At 33.2% G+C, this 19,673-nt stretch overlaps 1 protein-coding gene across 1 annotated transcript in view; it reads right to left on the bottom strand.

The window, feature by feature from the left end:
- The window catches only part of LOC141671517 (uncharacterized), a 119,956-nt gene that overhangs the window by 76,138 nt on the left and 24,145 nt on the right, over window positions 1–19,673 (bottom strand). The gene's annotated exons all lie outside the window — the stretch shown is intronic.

Consider the following 19,673-nt stretch of genomic DNA (forward strand, 5'->3'; position numbering starts at 1 on the left):
TAGAACTTGTTGGCTCGAAAATGTTGAAGGCTGGGTCAATGCATACCCAATTTCACTGTGTGCAAGAAGATCTTGCACAAAATGCAACTCAGACGGAGCTTCAGCATGATCAAGAATTGCAGCATAGTTATTTGGAAGAAATTTAGCTCGATCAATGATCAAATCCTTAGGTGCCATGAGAATAATTGAGATTTAAGAGTGCCTGTTAGGTGTTTGATAAAATATCTGTATGAAAAACCAACGCCAGGAGATGAAAGAGAGTAAAAGCAAATAGAGAGATAAAGTGTAAAAGTGAATAAAAGATTAGAAAATCCTCTCTCTGTCTTACTTATACTTTGAAGAAAAAAATATAACCGTTGGACACCTGTCAGACATGCAGTAATAATGAATAGTTAATGGGCACGGGAAAACAGTAATCATTACTTACCCACTTGCAGTTTTTCAAGGAAAAACCGTTCCACTTACCCAGTAATTCCATTAATCGAGGTAAATCATTTTTAATTCAAAATTTAAACTGTTCCCACTTATTCAATTATTTTTCACTGCAACACCAATATTCTGAAAAAAAAATCGAGTGAGAATGACCAAAATAAATCAAGTAAACAAGTACTGATATTGTAAGATCAGAACTTAATTTAAATCAAAACAGATATGGTCATCAGAATATGAATATTTATCAGGATTTATCAATGCATTTAAATTACAAACATCTCAGAGACAAAAACTTGCAAAAAGTAGAAATTCCATTAATATATTAAGAGAATACATTCATGAAATTTTAATTACATCAGAGCTTTACTAGACTGTCCTAAGCTTCTAAACCTAACATCAACAACCTTTGTCCTAGCTCAAGAAGTAGGGCAAAGCTGACGATGAAGAAAAACATGAAGAAGAAAATAAGTTATTTCTTCTTCCTACTCTCGACGAACAGAATAGCGAGTCTGATGATTCGCTCTTGCTGGCGGAGAGCTTCCAGCCTTTCCTCCTCCAATCGCTCCAGATGGCGATGGTAGTCCATATAAAAGAACAGGAGGTGGGTGAGTACCTCCTGGAGAACTGAGTCCCATATCTCATCAGGAATGGCAGTGACGTGCCATTCCTGCTGCCAGGCTTCACAGCTTAACTCCATGTTGAAGGTCTCATAGTTTAAAAACATATTGTAGTTAACCATGATGTTGTGTATATGAGGGAAAAAAGAGTAAGTGTTTGAGGAAAGAATTGATGTATAGGCTGATGTGAAGTGTTCGTTTATATAGGCAAGAGAATGCCAGGAGACGCAAAGAAATTTAATGCTGACAGGTAGAATTAATTCTACCTCGTCTCCCTAGACTTGGGAAGACGAAAAACAGTCATTGGAAGTGTAAGTCAGGGTTTGATGCGCACAAGTAACAAGTAAAAAATTATTGTGCATTACGTATACCACTATCCCTAATGATATTGACTGTTAATATTCTACCCAAACATATTTTGATTTAAAATGAGACTGTTTTTAGATTTTATCCACAAATAAGTCAAGTAAAGGACCAGAGTTTAATATCAGAACTTAGACTTATATCATAACTTAACAGTCATCTGAACATAATTTCTTAACTCGAAAAATGAATGCCTATCTTTGTAATTCCTCACACAAATTCTGATATAGATTCTACAGAACTTAATCATCAGAACGTTCAATCAGAACTTGTCCTCAGAATATATGCAATTTGATACATAAACTGTTCATCTAAAATAACAAAGATCACCACAGTAATTTTCATCATTTATATGGAGTGTTTAGTGTGTGCATTAAGCTAAATATCAGACAAAGAGTAAAGTCTGATTCACTTCAGTACATCTTAGAAATAAGGCATAACTAAAACTTTACTAAAAACCTGTCATTATTCTGAGGCCCACTTTTGAATGAGTGCATGCTTGAGTCCACCTCAAATGTTTTTGTGCTAATTTTGTGCATCTTTTTAAATTTCCATTTTACAGTGGCTTCTCAGTGTAAGTGAGTCACGAATGCTTATCAGAATTTATGCTATTATCAGAGTATTTCTCCAGTAATCATAGAGTGTGAAAAGTCACCAAGAAAATATTTTGCTTTTCTGATGCATATTTACTTAATACCAGCAATGCACTTGGGTCGTCCCTTCCGCATTTTTACTCTAGATCTCAAAGGAGTACCTGATTTTAATCCTTGATTCTTTTTCTTTTCTTTTGATAAGTGAGGTTTATCAGCACTTAGTACATTCAACAGATTTACTAGCATCAGAACTTAACAGATGAGAAGCATTATTATAGTTTGTGACTTAGTAATAAGATAGACAAAGTAAACTCAACTAAGCTCAATATCAGAATTTGCTTATGTTAATAGATTTCCTCAGAAATAATTACTTCTAACATGGGATCTTTAGTATATTGAAGATTACTAGGTCAGCATCTAGCACATGTATCCTCATAGGATTGAATAGTTACACAAACAGACATATCATTATCAGAGTTTAGAGAGTCACATCAGACAACAGTCAGTACTTAATCAATTTTAATTCAAGCACAGAATACACAAGGAGAGTAATTTCTGTAAATACTGATCATAAAGTCTGATGCATCAGAACAAAACTAAGAAGATTTAGAGAAAGAACCTGAAACCATTCCAAGTTAATTTACCATTCTTGTAAAAGTAGCTTCACACAGTGGTTTTGTGAAGATATCTGCTAGTTGTTGATCTGTTGGAACAAAGTGCAATTCCACTGTACCTTCATCCACATGTTCCCTTATGAAGTGGTACCTAATGCCGATGTGCTTTGTCATTGAGTGTTGAACTGGATTACCTGTCATAGCAATAGCACTTTGATTATCACAGAAAATAGGGATTTTGAAATATGTTAACCCATAATCCAGTAACTGATTCTTCATCCAAAGAATCTGTGCACAACAGCTTCCTGCAGCAATGTACTCTGCTTCTGCAGTTGATGTGGAAATTGACTTTTGTTTCTTGCTAAACCAAGAAACCTATCTGCCTCCAAGAAATTAGCAACTTCCACTTGTGCTTTTCCTGTCAATTTTGCAACCTGCAAAATCTGCATCTGAGTAACCTATTAGTTTAAATCTGATTCTCTGGGATACCACAATCCCAGATCAGTTGTTCCTTTAAGATACTTGAATATTCTTTTCACAGCTGTTGAGTGAGGTTCTCTTGGATCTGCTTGAAATCTTGCACAAAGACAGGTAGCATACATGATATCAGGTCTACTAGCAGTTAGATAGAGTAGAGAGCCAATCATACCTCTGTAATCAGTAATATCTACTGATTTACCAGTATCCTTGTCCAGTTTTATTGCAGTGGCCATGGGAGTGGATGCACTTGAACAATCTTGCATTCCAAATTTCTTCAGCAAGTTTCTGGTGTACTTAATTTGACAAATAAAAGTGCCTTCTTCATTCTCCTTGACTTGAAGGCCCAGAAAATAGCTAAGTTCCCCCATCATAATCATCTGATACCTTGACTGCATCAGTTTGGCAAACTTCTTGCAAAGTCTGTCATTTGTAGAACCAAAAATGATATCATCAACATAAATCTGGACCAGAAGTAAGTCCTTTCCATGGTTGAGGTAGAACAGTGTTTTGTCTATAGTTCCTCTGTTAAATCCACTTTCCAGAAGAAACTGAGCTAAAGTCTCATACCATGCTCTTGGAACTTGCTTAAGTCCATAAAGTGCTTTTTCAAGCCTGTAGACATAATCTGGATATTTGGAATCTACAAAGCCTGGAGGTTGTTCAACTTATACTTCTTCCTCCAATTCTCCATTGAAAAAAGCACTTTTCACATCCATTTGAAAGACAGTAAACTTTTTGTGAACAGCATAAGCCAAAAATATCCTTATGGCTTCTAATCTAGCAACTGGTGCAAATGTTTCATCATAATCAATTCCCTCCTGTTGAGAATATCCTTTTGCAACCAGCCTTGCCTTATTCCTTGTAATTATGCCATCACTATCAGTTTTATTTCTGAATACCCATTTTGTACCAACCACAGATCTGTTCTTTGGTCTTGGTACTAGGGTTCAGACTTTGTTTCTTTCAAATTGATTTAACTCTTCATGTATTGCTTGCACCCAATCAGCATCTTGAAGAGCTTCTTCCACTTTCTTTGGCAAAGTCTGACAAAGAAAAGAATTGTAAAGACATTCATTTGAAGTACCTGTTCTAGTTCTGACACCTGCATCAGGATTTCCAATTATCAAATCAGGTGTATGTGATTTAGTCCACTTCCTTGCAGATGGAAGGTTTTCTCTAGAACTGGATGCTCCCCCATGATCCATGCTGTCTTCATTTTCATTTTTTGATGCTCCCCCTGAAACTATGCTCTCTGAGTTGGATTCTTCAGAATTTAGATTTTCAGAACTATCAGAACTTGGCTTATCAGAACTTGACGAATCAGAACTTGACGAATCAGAACTTGAAGAGCCAGATGTATGTTCTGATGCTTCTTGAGATGTGGTAAGATCTTGTGTATCAGAGTTTAATCCATCAGAGTTTGCAGTATCAGGACTTAGATTGTCAGGATTATCGGTATCAGAGTTTGAGTCTTCATTTTCAAATCTCAGCTGATCATGATCAATAAAATCTTCAAGTCCAGTAATCTTCTTGTCATCAAAAGAGACATTGATAGATTCCATGACCACTCTTGTTCTCAAGTTATAGACTATGAAGGCTTTTGTGGAAAGTGGATATCCAACAAAGATTCCTTCATCAGCTTTTAAATCAAATTTAGATAGTTGTTCAGGATGAGTCTTAAGAACAAAACACTTGCATCCAAATACATGAAAATACTTCAGATTTGGCTTCTTTTTCTTCACCATCTCATATGGTGTCTTTCTTTGCTTGTTAATGAGTGTTGCATTTTGAGTAAAACAAGCAGTCTGCACAGCTTCAGCCTAGAAATAGGTTGGAAGCTTTGCTTCATCAAGCATTGTACGTGCAACTTCAATGAGAGTTCTATTCTTCCTTTCAACAACTCCATTTTGCTGTGGAGTTCCAGGAGCAGAAAATTCCTGCTTGATTCCATGGTTTTTGCAGAACTCTTCCATTATCAAATTCTTGAACTCAGTACCATTATCACTCCTTATTATCTTTACTAAATCTTTGACCAATTTATCCAGTTGCCTGACTTGATCGATCAAGATAGATGCAGTTTCACTTTTTGTGTGCAAGAAATACACCCATGTGTATCTGGTGAACTCATCCACTATGACCAAAGCATATTTCTTCTTTGCAATAGACATGACATTTACTGGACCAAATAGATCAACATGTAGTAGGTGATAAGGCTCAAGAATTGATGATTCAGTCTTGCTTATGAATGAGGATTTTTTTTTGTTTAGCCTTCTGACAAGAATCACAAAGGCCATCAGGAGCAAATACTGACTTTGGCAGTCCTCTCACAAGATCTTTCTTGACTAGTTCATTTATATTGTTGAAATTTAAATGAGAGAGTTTCTTGTGCCAATTCCAGCTTTCTTCAATTGGTGCTCTACTCATCAGACAGATTGCAGAACCATAAGTACTTGTTGAAAGCTTAGCTTCATAAATGTTACCACGCCTGAATCATTTCAGAACAACTTTGCCTGTAGATTTACTTACAACTTCACAGTGTTCTTCAAAGAAATCAACATGATAACCTCTGTCAAAGATTTGACTTATACTTAGCAGATTGTGTTTAAGTCCTGAGACCAGAGCTACTTATTTAATGATGACATTCCCAAGATTGATATTGGCATATCCCAATATTTTTCCAATGTTGCCATCTCCATAAGAAACACTTGGGCCAGCTTTCTCCACAAAGTCTGATAGCAGGGCTTTATTTCCAGTCATATGTCCTGAACATCTACTGTCCAGAACTAGGATGTTTTTCCTGTTGCCCTGCAATCACAAAGACCATTAATGATTAGTTTTAAGGACCCAGACTTGCTTGGATCCTTTGGCCTTATTAAGTTTGTTAACATTTGCAGCGGATTTAGCATCAGAGTTTATGTTAACATTTTTCTTATCAGAATTTACACTATCAGACTTTGAATCAGAACTTACACTAGAAGGAACAATGGAAACTTTCTTTAAAGAAGGTTTTATTTGATAATAATCATAGTACAAACTATGATATTCCTTACAAGTATAAATGGAATGCCATAAACTACCACAATGAAAACAACGATTTTGTGGCTTATATCTAACAGACTGACTCTTAAATCCTGACTTTGAAGGTAAGGAGTTTATGTTCTTATTCTTCCTGCAAAAAGAAGCCAGATGGTTAGGACTTCCACAGTTATGACACGTTTTCCTAGGAGCATTAGAAACAGGCTTATAATCATTGCTTTTATTCACTCCTTCCTTTCCATTCCTATTTTTCCTAGGTGATTTTACCTTGTTTGCATTCTTAACATCTTTCAGCTTAGGCTGAAGATGCTTCTTAGTCATTAAGCCTATGTTTACTTCAGCTGTCTTTTCCTGTTTTAGTTTGTCAGAAGTTAATTCCTTTTTAACTTCTGATTTTTCATTTTCAGACTTTACAGCTACAAAATTGACAGGTTTTAACTTTGGCTTTTGTTTAACAACTACAGGCTTAATACCTTCAGTTCCTTTATCATTCTTATCCTCTCCATAACCTAAGCCCTCTTTCCAGTTTTCACTACTTAACAAATTCTGAGTTGTTCTGCCAGAGTTAGTCCAAGTCCTGATAACCTCTCTTTCCTTTTCTAACTCAGTTTTTAGAGATTCATTCATTTTTAGTACTTCATCCCTAACATATAAACATCATCTCTATCTTTCTGAGTTTGATGGAACATAACTAACTCCTTTTCTAAGAAATCATTTCTTTTCTTAAAAACAAGATTTTCAGAAGTTAATCTTTCACATGTTAAAGTTTGATCTCTATAACTAACAAACATGGTTTTAAGATATCTTCTCAACTCATTTCTATCATCAATATGAAAGGCATAAGTAGTTTGAGGTACCTTTGATTCAGCAGCTTCAGGACTGCTTTCAGCTCTTGCCTTATCAGCATTTGCCATCAAGGCATAATTCTCCTCACTTTCAGAATCTGAGGTGTCTGCCCAGCTTTTCTTCTTTGTGACAAGAGCCTTGCCTTTGTCACTCTTCACTTTCTTGCAATCAGGAGATATGTGGCCTTTCTCACCACAGTTGTAGCATTTGACATTTGTATAATCTCCTCTGTCAGACTTTCCTCCGCTGCTCTCAAATCTTCTGAAATTCTTCTTATCAGAACTTGTGCCTTTCCTGGAAAACTTCTTTCCCTTCCTGAACTTCCTGTATGCAATCTTTGTGATCCCTTTCACCATAAGAGCACACAGCTTCATCATCTCCTCATCAACATCCATCTCAGGCAAGCTTTCAGATTCTGAGTCATCATCACTTTCAGAACTTGATGACTCAGTATCAGACTTTGTGAAAAGAGCTTTACCCTTGTCTTTCCTTGAGGTAGCTGCCTTGGGGGATTCTTCTGTTTTGGTGGGCTTAGTTGGAGTTTCTGTTTCAGGCATGATTGTGTTTGGATCTTAAACTGTTTGTGTGTTAACAGATAGGCTCTGATACCACTTGTTAGGTCACACACACATACTGTAGAGGGGGTGAATACAGTGTATAGTATAATCAAATCGAACTTTAATAACTCAAGTAACAGAAAACAAACTTTATTGAAACAATAAACTCTGTTACAGTATGGAACTGTTACCTCTCAGTGATGAACAAATATCACGAGAGCTGCTAGGGTTACAATGAATAAACTTCTCGAATATGATAACACTTATAGTGTAAACCCTATGTCTGTGTTTATATACTACACAGTTACAAGATAATCGCTAATTGATATGGAATATAATTCTGCTTCCTAAAATATATCAATCAGATATCTTTTCTTCCAAGTATTCTATTCTTCATAGAATTCCTTCTTCATGCATATATTTTTTTATGTTTGTCTCGATCTTCTTTCCTTTAATCAGCTGTTGTCCTTATCTGAACATCCTTCAGTACTTAAGTTCTGATATCCATCTTCTGATGATTATCTCCTGATAATATAAGTACTGATATCCTTAAGTCCTGACTTCCAGTAAGTACTGATTTATCCTGTTTAAGTAAGATCTGAAAACTAAACATAAATCATATTAGCCATGACATTATCAAATGTATCTAACATAAATCATGTTGCCTGTATACATTTACACCCCCTACCCCAAGACTTCACCTATAATTACCAATTTTGTCATCCCAACTCTTCTACAAGCACATTTCCTACATCCACATAAGCATACATTATTACATTCTGCCACATGTCCATACATGAGGACCACTATTTTTGATATTAGGTGCACAACTCCTCTTTATGGTCCAACACAGTCATACAAATTGGAAGCAACAAGCACTGGTACAACATCCTTTCTTTTGGCTCCTTTCCTTTTTTGTGTTAGAAGACTTTGCATAGTACTTCCATTTTGTCTCCTGGTACTGCCCATTACTCCATCTGTTCATTGATTTTGAAGTTTTGAATTCATTTTTTTTGAAACTTTAGACCATGCCCAACTACCTTTTGTGTCTAAAGTTTTGAATTCTTTTTTTTTATATGTTTTGTTTGTTTATTGTGTGCTTCTTTCATCACCTTCATAATTATTGGGATTGATTTTTCAAACACAGAGTGAAATGAAAGAGGTTTGTATTTTGTTCTGAGTTTGTTGTCATTAGATCTGAATGTAAAAATCTAACAACTTTTGTGTTGTTTTGCAGGTATCTTACAATCATCTTAAACTTGATAATTTCAATTATTTCGCTCTGATTTGGGTATTTTTAAAAATGATATTCGTTTAATTTTCTAGAATTTGGCTGAATAATTGATGTTTTTCGGTTAAGCCTCTCCAATTTCTATACCTAAAACTGGTGCTTTTTTTGTAGGATCCACTGTGAAGAAACGAATGAAGCCTAATGATGCTAACAAGGAGAATATTTGTGTGTAAATACTGTATCCTCATTCATTACTTTTGTATGAACATTTATTATAAACTGTTTTGATAATGTCAATTTTAAGAATTTATTTATTTATGATGAAAGATATGTAGTTATTTATTACTAAATCTGGTACTACATCTTCAGATTTTATAGTTAGACATTATCAATGGCCATGTTATCATGATTGGATGTTTTAAATGCACATATCACTCTCCATTTTTCCATTATTCATGTTTCTATGACTAAATCATTATTTTGGTTTAACCTTTTTGTTGGTTTGTAACCATTCTGAACTCATCTACAGGGCTTGCTCATTAAAGTGTTGAGGGTGGAAGAAATGATATTTCTGTTTTTTGTTCAACAACAGAGTCCTCATCCCAAAATCCTCAGAAAAATGCCCAAAGAAACACATTTAATAAACATGTTCCTATAAATACCTTGAAAGCGACACCCAAATCAAAGCTCTCTGAAGGTAATGTATTTAGACCAATAGAAAATTGTTATATGTTCTTGATGTACAGATGACATCATTAATGCACTGAAACACGTTGTAATGAATTTGCAGATATTATCCATGATTCTGGTGTTTTTAGAAGTCCGCTTTCTGATGTTTCTGACAGATTGAATCGAAGTATGTATTTGCATTTTTTTGTATTGTAATTATTCAATGCGATAAATTGTTTACATTTTTTATCTGTATTTGATTAGGTACCATACCAGTTAAATCATGTTTAACTGGAGTTTTGGCAAGTAAGAAACTGAGTGTTCATAGAGTTTATGAATGCCATCCAGGCACTGTTGAAAAAGGACGTAAATTGTCTAACGTTGCTGGTAATGAAAAACTCTACCCAAAATATTCATTACATACTTGACTATAATTTCCGTAAATAGATTTCAATAGATTTGATCAACAGGTAATTTTTTTGGGAAGTCATATGTGAATGAGCAAATTGTAAATACTAAACAAAGTCGATTTGTGGCTCCCGAAGTTTCTGCATCATCAGCTTCACGATTTTTTGAAGAATCTTCCATTCCTGATGTTGACTATGAGAATGCTGGTCTGTTGTTCATATATTGTTTGTTTTGCATCTATTGTTCCTTTGAACACCACATTCATTAAATTTGTAATGACACCTTATGTTTCAGAGCAAAATTTGGTTGGTGAAAATGTTGTTGATGGTTTGAGTGATGATGAAGAGGATCTACCTTGGGATGATGGTCAGAAGATTTTATCCATGTACTATTATTTTGCTTGCCTAATAACAATTCTGATTGTTGTTTCATAAAAATGTAGAATATGTCCATGATGAAGATGAAGGTGCTTTTTCGGAAGAAAGTGATGTTCATAAGTATGACAGAATGCAGAATGAGGCTGCTATTCCTGGTTTTTTCTCCGTTACATTATTTTGACAGTTTGTTTTTTTGTACTGTTTAAGTCTAATATTATGAGCCTATTTTGATTAGCAGATGGTTATGCAACCTTAGGATCTCCTGATGCAGAATGTCCCAAATGTTGTGCTATAATGTGGAAAGAAGAGAGGGTTAATAAAAATGTCACCCGTGCTATAATGTTGTTTTCAAGGAAGTTTTTTATAATCTTCCAACAATCTGAGTAGTATTAGTAAACGTTTATTGGGATGTTGACGCACTAATTTTTGTAATGCATAAATTTGATGAATTCATTTTGTGATTTGTTATTTACCCATTACATACTTTATTGTATAAGTTTTTGCCAGTGAGTTATTGGAAAGGATTGAAATTGGATGAATGAAAATATTTTTGCTACAAAAGAATTTTTTTAATAAATATATAATAAGTTTATAGTTCGTTATGATGTTGATCCCGTTGTAAACCTTCCATTCTTCCTTTATTATAATATTGTCTTACTTTTGTTGTCACATGTTGAAGTGTTGAGCAATTGAATGAAATTTCTTATTTCTACCTTTACCCTTTTTGTTTTTATCATATATTTAGTAAAACCTTATCTCTCCAGTGATCTAACTTTTTTGTTATATTAGTTCTTTTATTTTAGTCATGATGGCTGGAAAATGGCAATGCTTTTACCATTTTTTTGTAAGACAGACCTTTCATTTCTTTACTACAGTACCATTGTACTGCATATACAATATTATCATATATAGCTACGACCTGAAAATTTTGTAGGTAGTTTTATAAATTTTCTTCTCTGCCAAAAACTTGAGATTGAGTTAGTTGAAAATATTTTCTTTAATTTCACTGAAGTACCTAAGATGAAGTTCAAAAAATATGATAGTGTGCTGAATCTTAACTCTGAAAAGAGTGAATGGTCCTTATGTGTTAGGGCTCAAGCAGTTTGGAAAGGCATTAACCGAAATAGCAATGAATTTCATGGTTTTAACATAATATTTGTAGATGATCAGGTATTGACCACATGATTCTGTTTAAAATTTGCTTAATAAATGTATAGATTTACTTATTTTCTTTTCTTTTTCTGAATATAGAACTGCAGAATCCATGCTTTTATTAGTAACAAGATTTCTGTTGGTTTTGCTGAAGACCTTAAAGAATGAGATGTCTACACTGTTTCAAATTTTAAGGTTAAGAAGTATGAAGGAGATGAAACCAACAGAGCAGTGAGGACGGACAAACATATATACTTCGACTCAGAGACAAAGTTTGAACATTTGAAGGAAGACTGCTACAATATACCTAACTACTCCTTTGATTTATTTGCTCTTGAAGATCTGACCAAATACGTCACTGATAATCGATATTTGATTGGTATAAATATCTTTCATTTATTTCAACTGTGTAAGTGTCTTTACTTTAATATTCTGAGCAATTAATTCAAAGGTCTTTAAAATGCTTCTGTAGATGTAATTGGAGTAGTTGATACTGCTAACCCTAGTTGTGTCTTTTCAAAGGAAGATCAGAAAAAGTCACACTTAAAATTTAAGATAACAGATGGAAGGTATTGATATCCTTCTTAATTGCACATTTCCACCTTTTTATTTTCTTTTTATTTATGTCCCATATATGACAGTTTTTTGCCTAATTTGACAATTTTGTAGTAATGTGGTTGGTGTAACCTTTTTTAATGAGTTTGCTGAAAGTTTTGAGAAAACATTCAAAGAAATTGCAGTGGAGCATGTAATTGTGATTATAGCATGTGCTAAAGTGAATAATTATGATGGTAAGTTTTTTTTTTCATTTTATCATAAAATTGCAATCCCTGACTCCTTACTGAATTGTGTATTAAGTATGTAACCAATTTTCATTTCAGGAGAAATAGGTCTTACGAACTTCCCAACAACCATATTTTATCTGCAACCTAATCATTTTAGTGTTTAAGAGTTCTAAAACTGGTTTGAGAGTGTTAAATTAGATTATGTTAATATTTATATCAGATTATGTTGTTATTAAGAGGTGTTAATGCAGGATGGCTGAAATGGATATCGTGGAAGAAATTGATAACAAGTTACACACTCTGCAGGAAATAAAAAATATGGGAGCAGACATTATTGATGTAAAAGAATTAGAGATTATAATATGTGTCCATCTAATTGAAAGTGTTATATGCGCTCACTATTAGTTATTACTCTGCAGAAAAATGTTTCATGTCAAGTCTTTGTGAAGAAGGTTGAAGAAAAGAATAATTGGTATGACAATGTATGCAACAGTTGTAGCAAAGAGGTTAATATTGTTGATGGAAGGTTTCGATGTACTGATTGTAATAGAAACATACCCTTTCCTGAGAAGCGGTATGAATTACTTATTCGTAATTTTTAATTTTAGTTTTGTTATTTCTATGTTTAACTGAACTGGTGTAAAGAATTATCAAATAACTCTTTATCATAGATTCCGTTTGTGCACTGTTTATTCCGATGAAACTGGTTTTCTTGCAATTATTTTTCCTGATGATGAAATCCAGCATTTGATTGGGAAAGATGTTTTTGAAGTTGAGAATGATGATAGTCAGGTACACATAGATGAATACTTATGCTAATCTACTAATTATTGATTTGTTTTTACCAAAATTATTATGTTGACAATTATTTCTTAAACAATCTGTGAATCTAGGTTGGTGAATGGATAAATTTTCCACCTCTACTCAAGCAATTTGAAATGAAAGAGTTCATTGTTACTTTATGTCCATCTGAAGAGAACATTAAGAAATTATGTAATGTGTATTTGGCAAAGAAAGTTAGTCATGTTCCCGAGAAGACTGGAAATTATATTCCTACAGAGCCACAAACTCCTGGAAATATTCAGATATCACTGAATGGTGTAAGAACCTGCTTTCCTGAACTTGCACCTTCCTGTTTGGAAAAGAAAGACTAATTTCTTGAACTGTGTAACAGGAAAGGGGTAATAATGATGTTCCCCCTGGTTCCCCCCCTACTGAAAAGTCTACCAACAGGATTAGAACGCGCAAGAACAAATTTTCTGTTAAATGTGAGCTAGATGACAACACACCTTTAGGCAAGCAAAGGAAATCATAGTTTGTGAGTGTATACTTTCTTCCTTTTTATTCAATTCTCTGCACTTTTGTCTGCTATATATTTAAGGTTATTACCTTTATTGTAGGTCTTTGCATTAATAGGTTGGTGGACGTTTATTTGATTTGAAATGGTTTTTGGATGATGTTTGGTAATCAGACCATGGCATATGGCTACTTTATTTTTGCTGGACCACAAACTTATTTCAATTTGATTGTAACCTAAATCTTGAGTAGCATCTGTACTTTTGAATTGCCATTCGGTTGCTTGCTGAACATTTGAAAGAAGTTATTTGTGGTCCAACTATGTCATAAATGTTATTGTTGTCTTATTTTTAAGTGAAAAGTTATCTGCATCATTCAATTTTTTGACTATATTTCCACTATTATATTGAAAGAATCAGATCACTTAATGATGCATGTCTACCATAGTATATTTGTATTGAGGTCCTACCATTGCTTGAAATTTTAAATCTGTAGTCAATGTTATTGGTCCATACCCTGTCTATATAACATAATAGAATCCCAGGAGAAGGTATACACCTTTCTTGCTATTGAGTCATATAGCAATGTCTTCTAAGAAATATGACTCTTTCCGAGATTTAAAAAAAGGCAAATACGATTGGAATGTAACTGCAAGAATAATGAATATGTGGAGGGGTTACACCAAGCAAGGAGATCCATTTCAAAGCTTCAACCTATTGCTAATAGATAACAAGGTTATCACCTTTTTTTTTAACATTCCAATTATGCATTTGTACAAGTCCAGTATTGGTAACATTTATGAACAGAGAAGTAGGATCCATGCGTTTGTACCTGGCAATGTTGCTTGCAAGATAGAATCCACTTTACAAGTTGGCAGCATCTACAACTTCAAGAATTTTACTGTGAGAGAATATAAACTAGATGACAAATTCAGGCCTCTGATCAAGGATATTCAAATTGTATTCTCTAATGAAACCAAGATTCTGGATATGGATGAGAATGAAGTGTTCATTGAGCAGGGTGTGTTTGATTTCTACGATCTTGGTGAGCTAAATAATCTTTCTAAACAAACCACTTATCTCACAGGCAAATTATCTCAAGTTATATTTTCTGATTTTAGAAATTTTATACCACTATGAAGTTTTTCAAATAACACTCCATTCTTAAATTTATCATGTTAAATATGTAGACGTGATTGGTGTCATCAAAAGCCCAGTACCTAATCTTTCCAGGTTCACAAACAAAATGAACCATGAGCAGCGACAAATAAAATTTTTCATAACTGATGGGAGGTTTGCATTCTAAATATTGATTATTTAATATACATCTATTTATATTACAGTATCTATGTTTTTAATTTTGAATGTATTAACCTTATAGAAACTCTGTCAAAGTGACCTTTTGGGATGCATTTGCAGATCTTTTTGCTGAAGCTCTAAAAGAGGAATATGAATATCCTTTGATCATTATTATTGGTAGTGCTAGAATACAGGAGTGGAATAGTATGTAAAAAGAATCTCCTATAACATCTTCAAAAGATTATAAATTTTGTGATTTTTTTTATTTTACTTTTTTCCAGATAAAGATGAAGTATCACATATTGGAGCTACTACCTTCTATCTTAACTACAATCACCACAGTGTTGGTCAGCTTCGGAAAATGCATGCCTTTACCAGACTATTGTAGAAGCATACTATTATACTCCAAGTTATTTATTATCTAACTAATTAATTGTATTAACAGGCTGAAGGAAGATATGTTTGGTGATTGTGAGCTTACAAGAAGAAGATCTAATAATATCAAATACTGTACCATTGAAGAAATGAAGAATCTTGGTGAAGATGACATTGGGGTATTGTCAAATTTTATATTTTTATTATAAATGTTATCCCATTTTACAGTTATTTCTTTAACCATAACTTTGTTTGTAGAATGAAGTGATGTGTTTTCTGAGAATTAATCAAGTGCCTATCATGGAAACATGGTTTCTCTATATATGCACTTCATGCTATAAGGAATATAAACTGGTTGGCAAACAATGCCACTGCCTGTTTTGTAAGGAATTTTGATGTGTACTCACTTCTCTAAAATGATGCAGGTATGAGTTATGGATATTGGTATCGGATAGCAGTGGACAAATTAATATGATTTTGGAGAATTATCCAGCAAGCAAGTGTATCTGCAAGTCTGTCCGTGAAATTTGTGATGAGGTACGAATTTGAGGATTGGTTATATCAATATGATGTTCTACGTACATTAAGCTGGTTTATCCTTACCTATAAACAGGGGCCTGAAGTCATGTTCCCATCTGTTCTACATTGTTAAAGATATCATGGAAGGTCCATACACTGATGAGGGTGACAGCGATAATGAACATACCAACGTTATGCAAGAATCTTATGCAGAAGTAAGCATTAACATTGGCATATGTATAGGTAATAATAATATTCAATTTTATTAGAAGTGTCCTCCAGTGATTCAAATATATGTCCATGGTTTGCAGGCTTCGTCTTCAACTTATCATCTGGACTCCATGTCAGAAAACAACTAGCTTATGATATTGAATCTTTTGCTGAATGAGATGTTAGTTGAACGCTTTTATGTAATGTTTAATTTTCAACATGATTATTATTCAATTTCTACCTATCATTATTGTATTGTCATATTCCTTTGAATGCAAGAAGTAATATTTAAGATCAATTTGTAATGTCATAACATGCTTCCAAATTTGGAATGTCTCTTATTGTACCAAGATCTATGATTATGTTGTATTTGGCATAATTTTTATGTAATCATTAGTAATTTATGATGGTGATTTGTATAAAGTATGATCTTCTATATGTGTAGTAATTGTCATATGTAGAATAACTTGATAGTACAACATAATGAATTATACATCAATTTTTTTGTCTTAATGAATCAATTTTGATATTCATGGAATTACTTATGAAATGAACCAAGATTGAAGTAGTTGAAAATAGTAAATATGATGCTCATAGCGTTGTTTTTGTAATCATCCAATTTAAATTGAATCATAAGATCAATAATATATAATCGATTAGTAAAGGCATAATAGCATTTCTACCATTTCAATTGCAATCCTGTTATAAGAAAAATCTATACTTCACCTATGTGGTTCTTTCTTGTGTTTTCTGCATTTGACAAAGCAAAGGAAACAACAATTTTCCTTTGTGAAGAAGAAGGTAAAATGAAGTACTAACTCGGCAGAGAATTACAGCATAAAGATGAATATAATATACCCGTAAAAATACACTATGACATTAATGAAAAACTCGGCATAATTTTGATTATGTAAAAACTGATAATTGTAATTTTAAACCAATTTTTATAAACATATTTTATAAATAAACCGTATATTAACTGTTTGGTATACTTGAATGAAAGTTATGCATTGCAATCTGTATGAAATACAGATGCAGATTACATCACTAAAAGTAAGATATGACATTAATTACATACTACAGAAAAATTGATATTCAACTTCTTCGGATCTCCGAATCTCAGCGTGCACAAACTTTTAATAATATGAAATAGGTTATATTAAGTGCATATGACTGTGTTTGTTGTTATACAAGTTAAAGCTTCTCATTACAGCGAGAATCATAAATTTTAAACTATAATATCTAATCAGTTATTGTGACCCTGAATACATAGTTTCTATTGTATTGAAATGTCAATTGTTCGTCCTCCTCCATATGATTATCTGTTGTGAAATCATCCCATCCTCTGCCAAATCTACAACTTCTTTCATTACGGAGGACTTCGACATTCCAATCTCTGCCCCTACATATCAAAGTTACCATTTTGCGTCGACCCCAACTTGAATAGATTGATGTTAAATGACTTGGTATGTACTATTTACAAATAGAGAAATTCAAAATATCAGCAAATTAGATGACTAATAAGCATATAATCTTATGTATTGATACAGAAAGATTACCACGCCACGGCTTTTATGATCGAGGTGTGATTTTTTTAGTGTCACAACAAATGACGACAAATCTGGTAGGATACTACTTGATCATATTGCGTAATTGTATTCAAAACTACTTGAGTACTATCTTCAAAAACATATTACATAAATTTTTTATTAAGTACCTTCATGTTGTGCTTCATTCATATCATTTTATGGTTCCAAATATTCCTTAGCTAACATATAATAGAGTAGTCAGTTTCCAATTGTGTATATTGTCAATGATATTAATATTTGCATTCATATCTATGTAATTAAAGTGTTCAATATAAATATACACCCTGCCAAATGAAAATAAATGAACCAGTACACATAAAGTAGTATAATTAAACATTGACTATTTAAAGATCTCAGAATTTGAATAAATGCTGAAATTTACAATGAAGCATACCTTCATTATCTGCCTGTATCAAATTAATTTCAGGGTTTGTCGCATCCTCATTTGTAGACACATATATAAGTTCTTAGACATTTCATATTTATAGTAACAAGGAAATTGGATAAGACAGCCTTACAATGAGGAAGTACCTGCAAATATCATGTTGGCATTAGGTACCAACAACTTCAGCTCATCTACCACTTCAGTACAATCTTCCACATTGAAAAAAGTAAATTGATTAACGTAGTTTCATTGTTTCTATACATGAATGAATTGTATGACAGTAAATTAATCGAATACCTTTTATTAAGTCAATCACAATAGATCCATGAGTTGGTTTACCGAATTCGTCAATTATTAAATTTCCGTCCATGTCACGGAAATGATCCGTAAAAAGAGAGTCAAACACTGTCAAAGAGAATTTCATATCTCCCATATATATGAAAAGAATCATGTAATTTTGTAGTATTTCATATTTACGCATAAAGCGTTGTAATCCGTAAATTTTGTTAGTTTTAGAACATAAATGGAACCGCATCATTTTCCCACCGCCCACATCAACCTCTATAGAAGTACCAGATAATGGGCTAGAATGTTTGTCCATAAACAATTTAGGCACTTCCTGAAATTAATTTCACGAACATAAGATTCTGAAATGCATTATAATAAGAATCACATACCGCAAATTTATGATGTAATTGTATTTACAAAGGTACATAGAAATTACCATTACTCCATCTGTAATGTTACTCCTACTTACAACCTTCAAAAACTTTGGATAAAAGTTTAATATACCACCAGCTGATCATATATAACTCTTATCAGAATTCCTAATAATAAAATGAATTACTATGTCCATTAAAAATAAAAGAACAACATCAATGTATTTTATGTTAAGAGTCATTACCTGGATGTGAAATAGAAGCCGCACCAAGACTCTGCGGTAATAGAATAACTTTAAATTTGTTGTTTTGGTTCATCTCTAAAAATACTACTACATCCCCGCTCACAAGATTACATTCCTGAAGAAATTGAAACCAATAGTTGTCGAAGTATGCCTCACCATTTACCCATTCTAATTTGATGGTCCACTTGAATTTGTCAAAGTGAACATCAATAAACGGAACAGATTGATTTAAGTTCAAAGCCGAACATGCATTTGATGAAAGAACCTACCCAAAATTATAGCAAATTTAGAGATGAATCATTAAATGTAAAAGTTTTTTACAGTTGCAAGAATATACCTTACTATAATTGTCAATTTTAGACGCCATTGCGTCAATTTGCAATTTATACAAAGGCCCGGAATTATCCTGAGCATTATACTGAAAACATTGACAGAGCTTCATGTTTTCTATCTCCGAATTCAGTAATTTGACTCCATTGACTTCTACTTCACTTGGTTGATTTGGTTGCAGTTTGTGGTCAAAGTTATAATCTATTTCTACACAGTATGGATTGAAAATTTCAACATCAAACCTGCCCGCATTTTTATATAACATCACTACAACGTGATACGGTTTAATTTGGTGAAACTGCATCATATTCTCCAAACCCTTTATGTAACGAGTATCTTCAGATAATTCACCAGTCCATATTGCATTTGATGGAATATGTATGAACACTTTCTTTGGTAATTGCTTCCCATATTGCAGGTAAAAAGGTATTGGTAATTTCTACAACAAAAGTTCATATCATACTGTAGTACCAAAAATGAAGGAGATAATAAATCAATAAAATAAAAGGCGAAACTAATACCAATATGCCTTCTTCATATGAGGATACATAGTTACAAGAAACAAAACATATCTTCTGTTCTTGCATCGCCATTTCTATAAAACCTA

The sequence above is a fragment of the Apium graveolens genome, chromosome 7, assembly GCF_009905375.1.
Source record: "Apium graveolens cultivar Ventura chromosome 7, ASM990537v1, whole genome shotgun sequence".
Lineage (NCBI taxonomy): Eukaryota > Viridiplantae > Streptophyta > Magnoliopsida > Apiales > Apiaceae > Apium > Apium graveolens.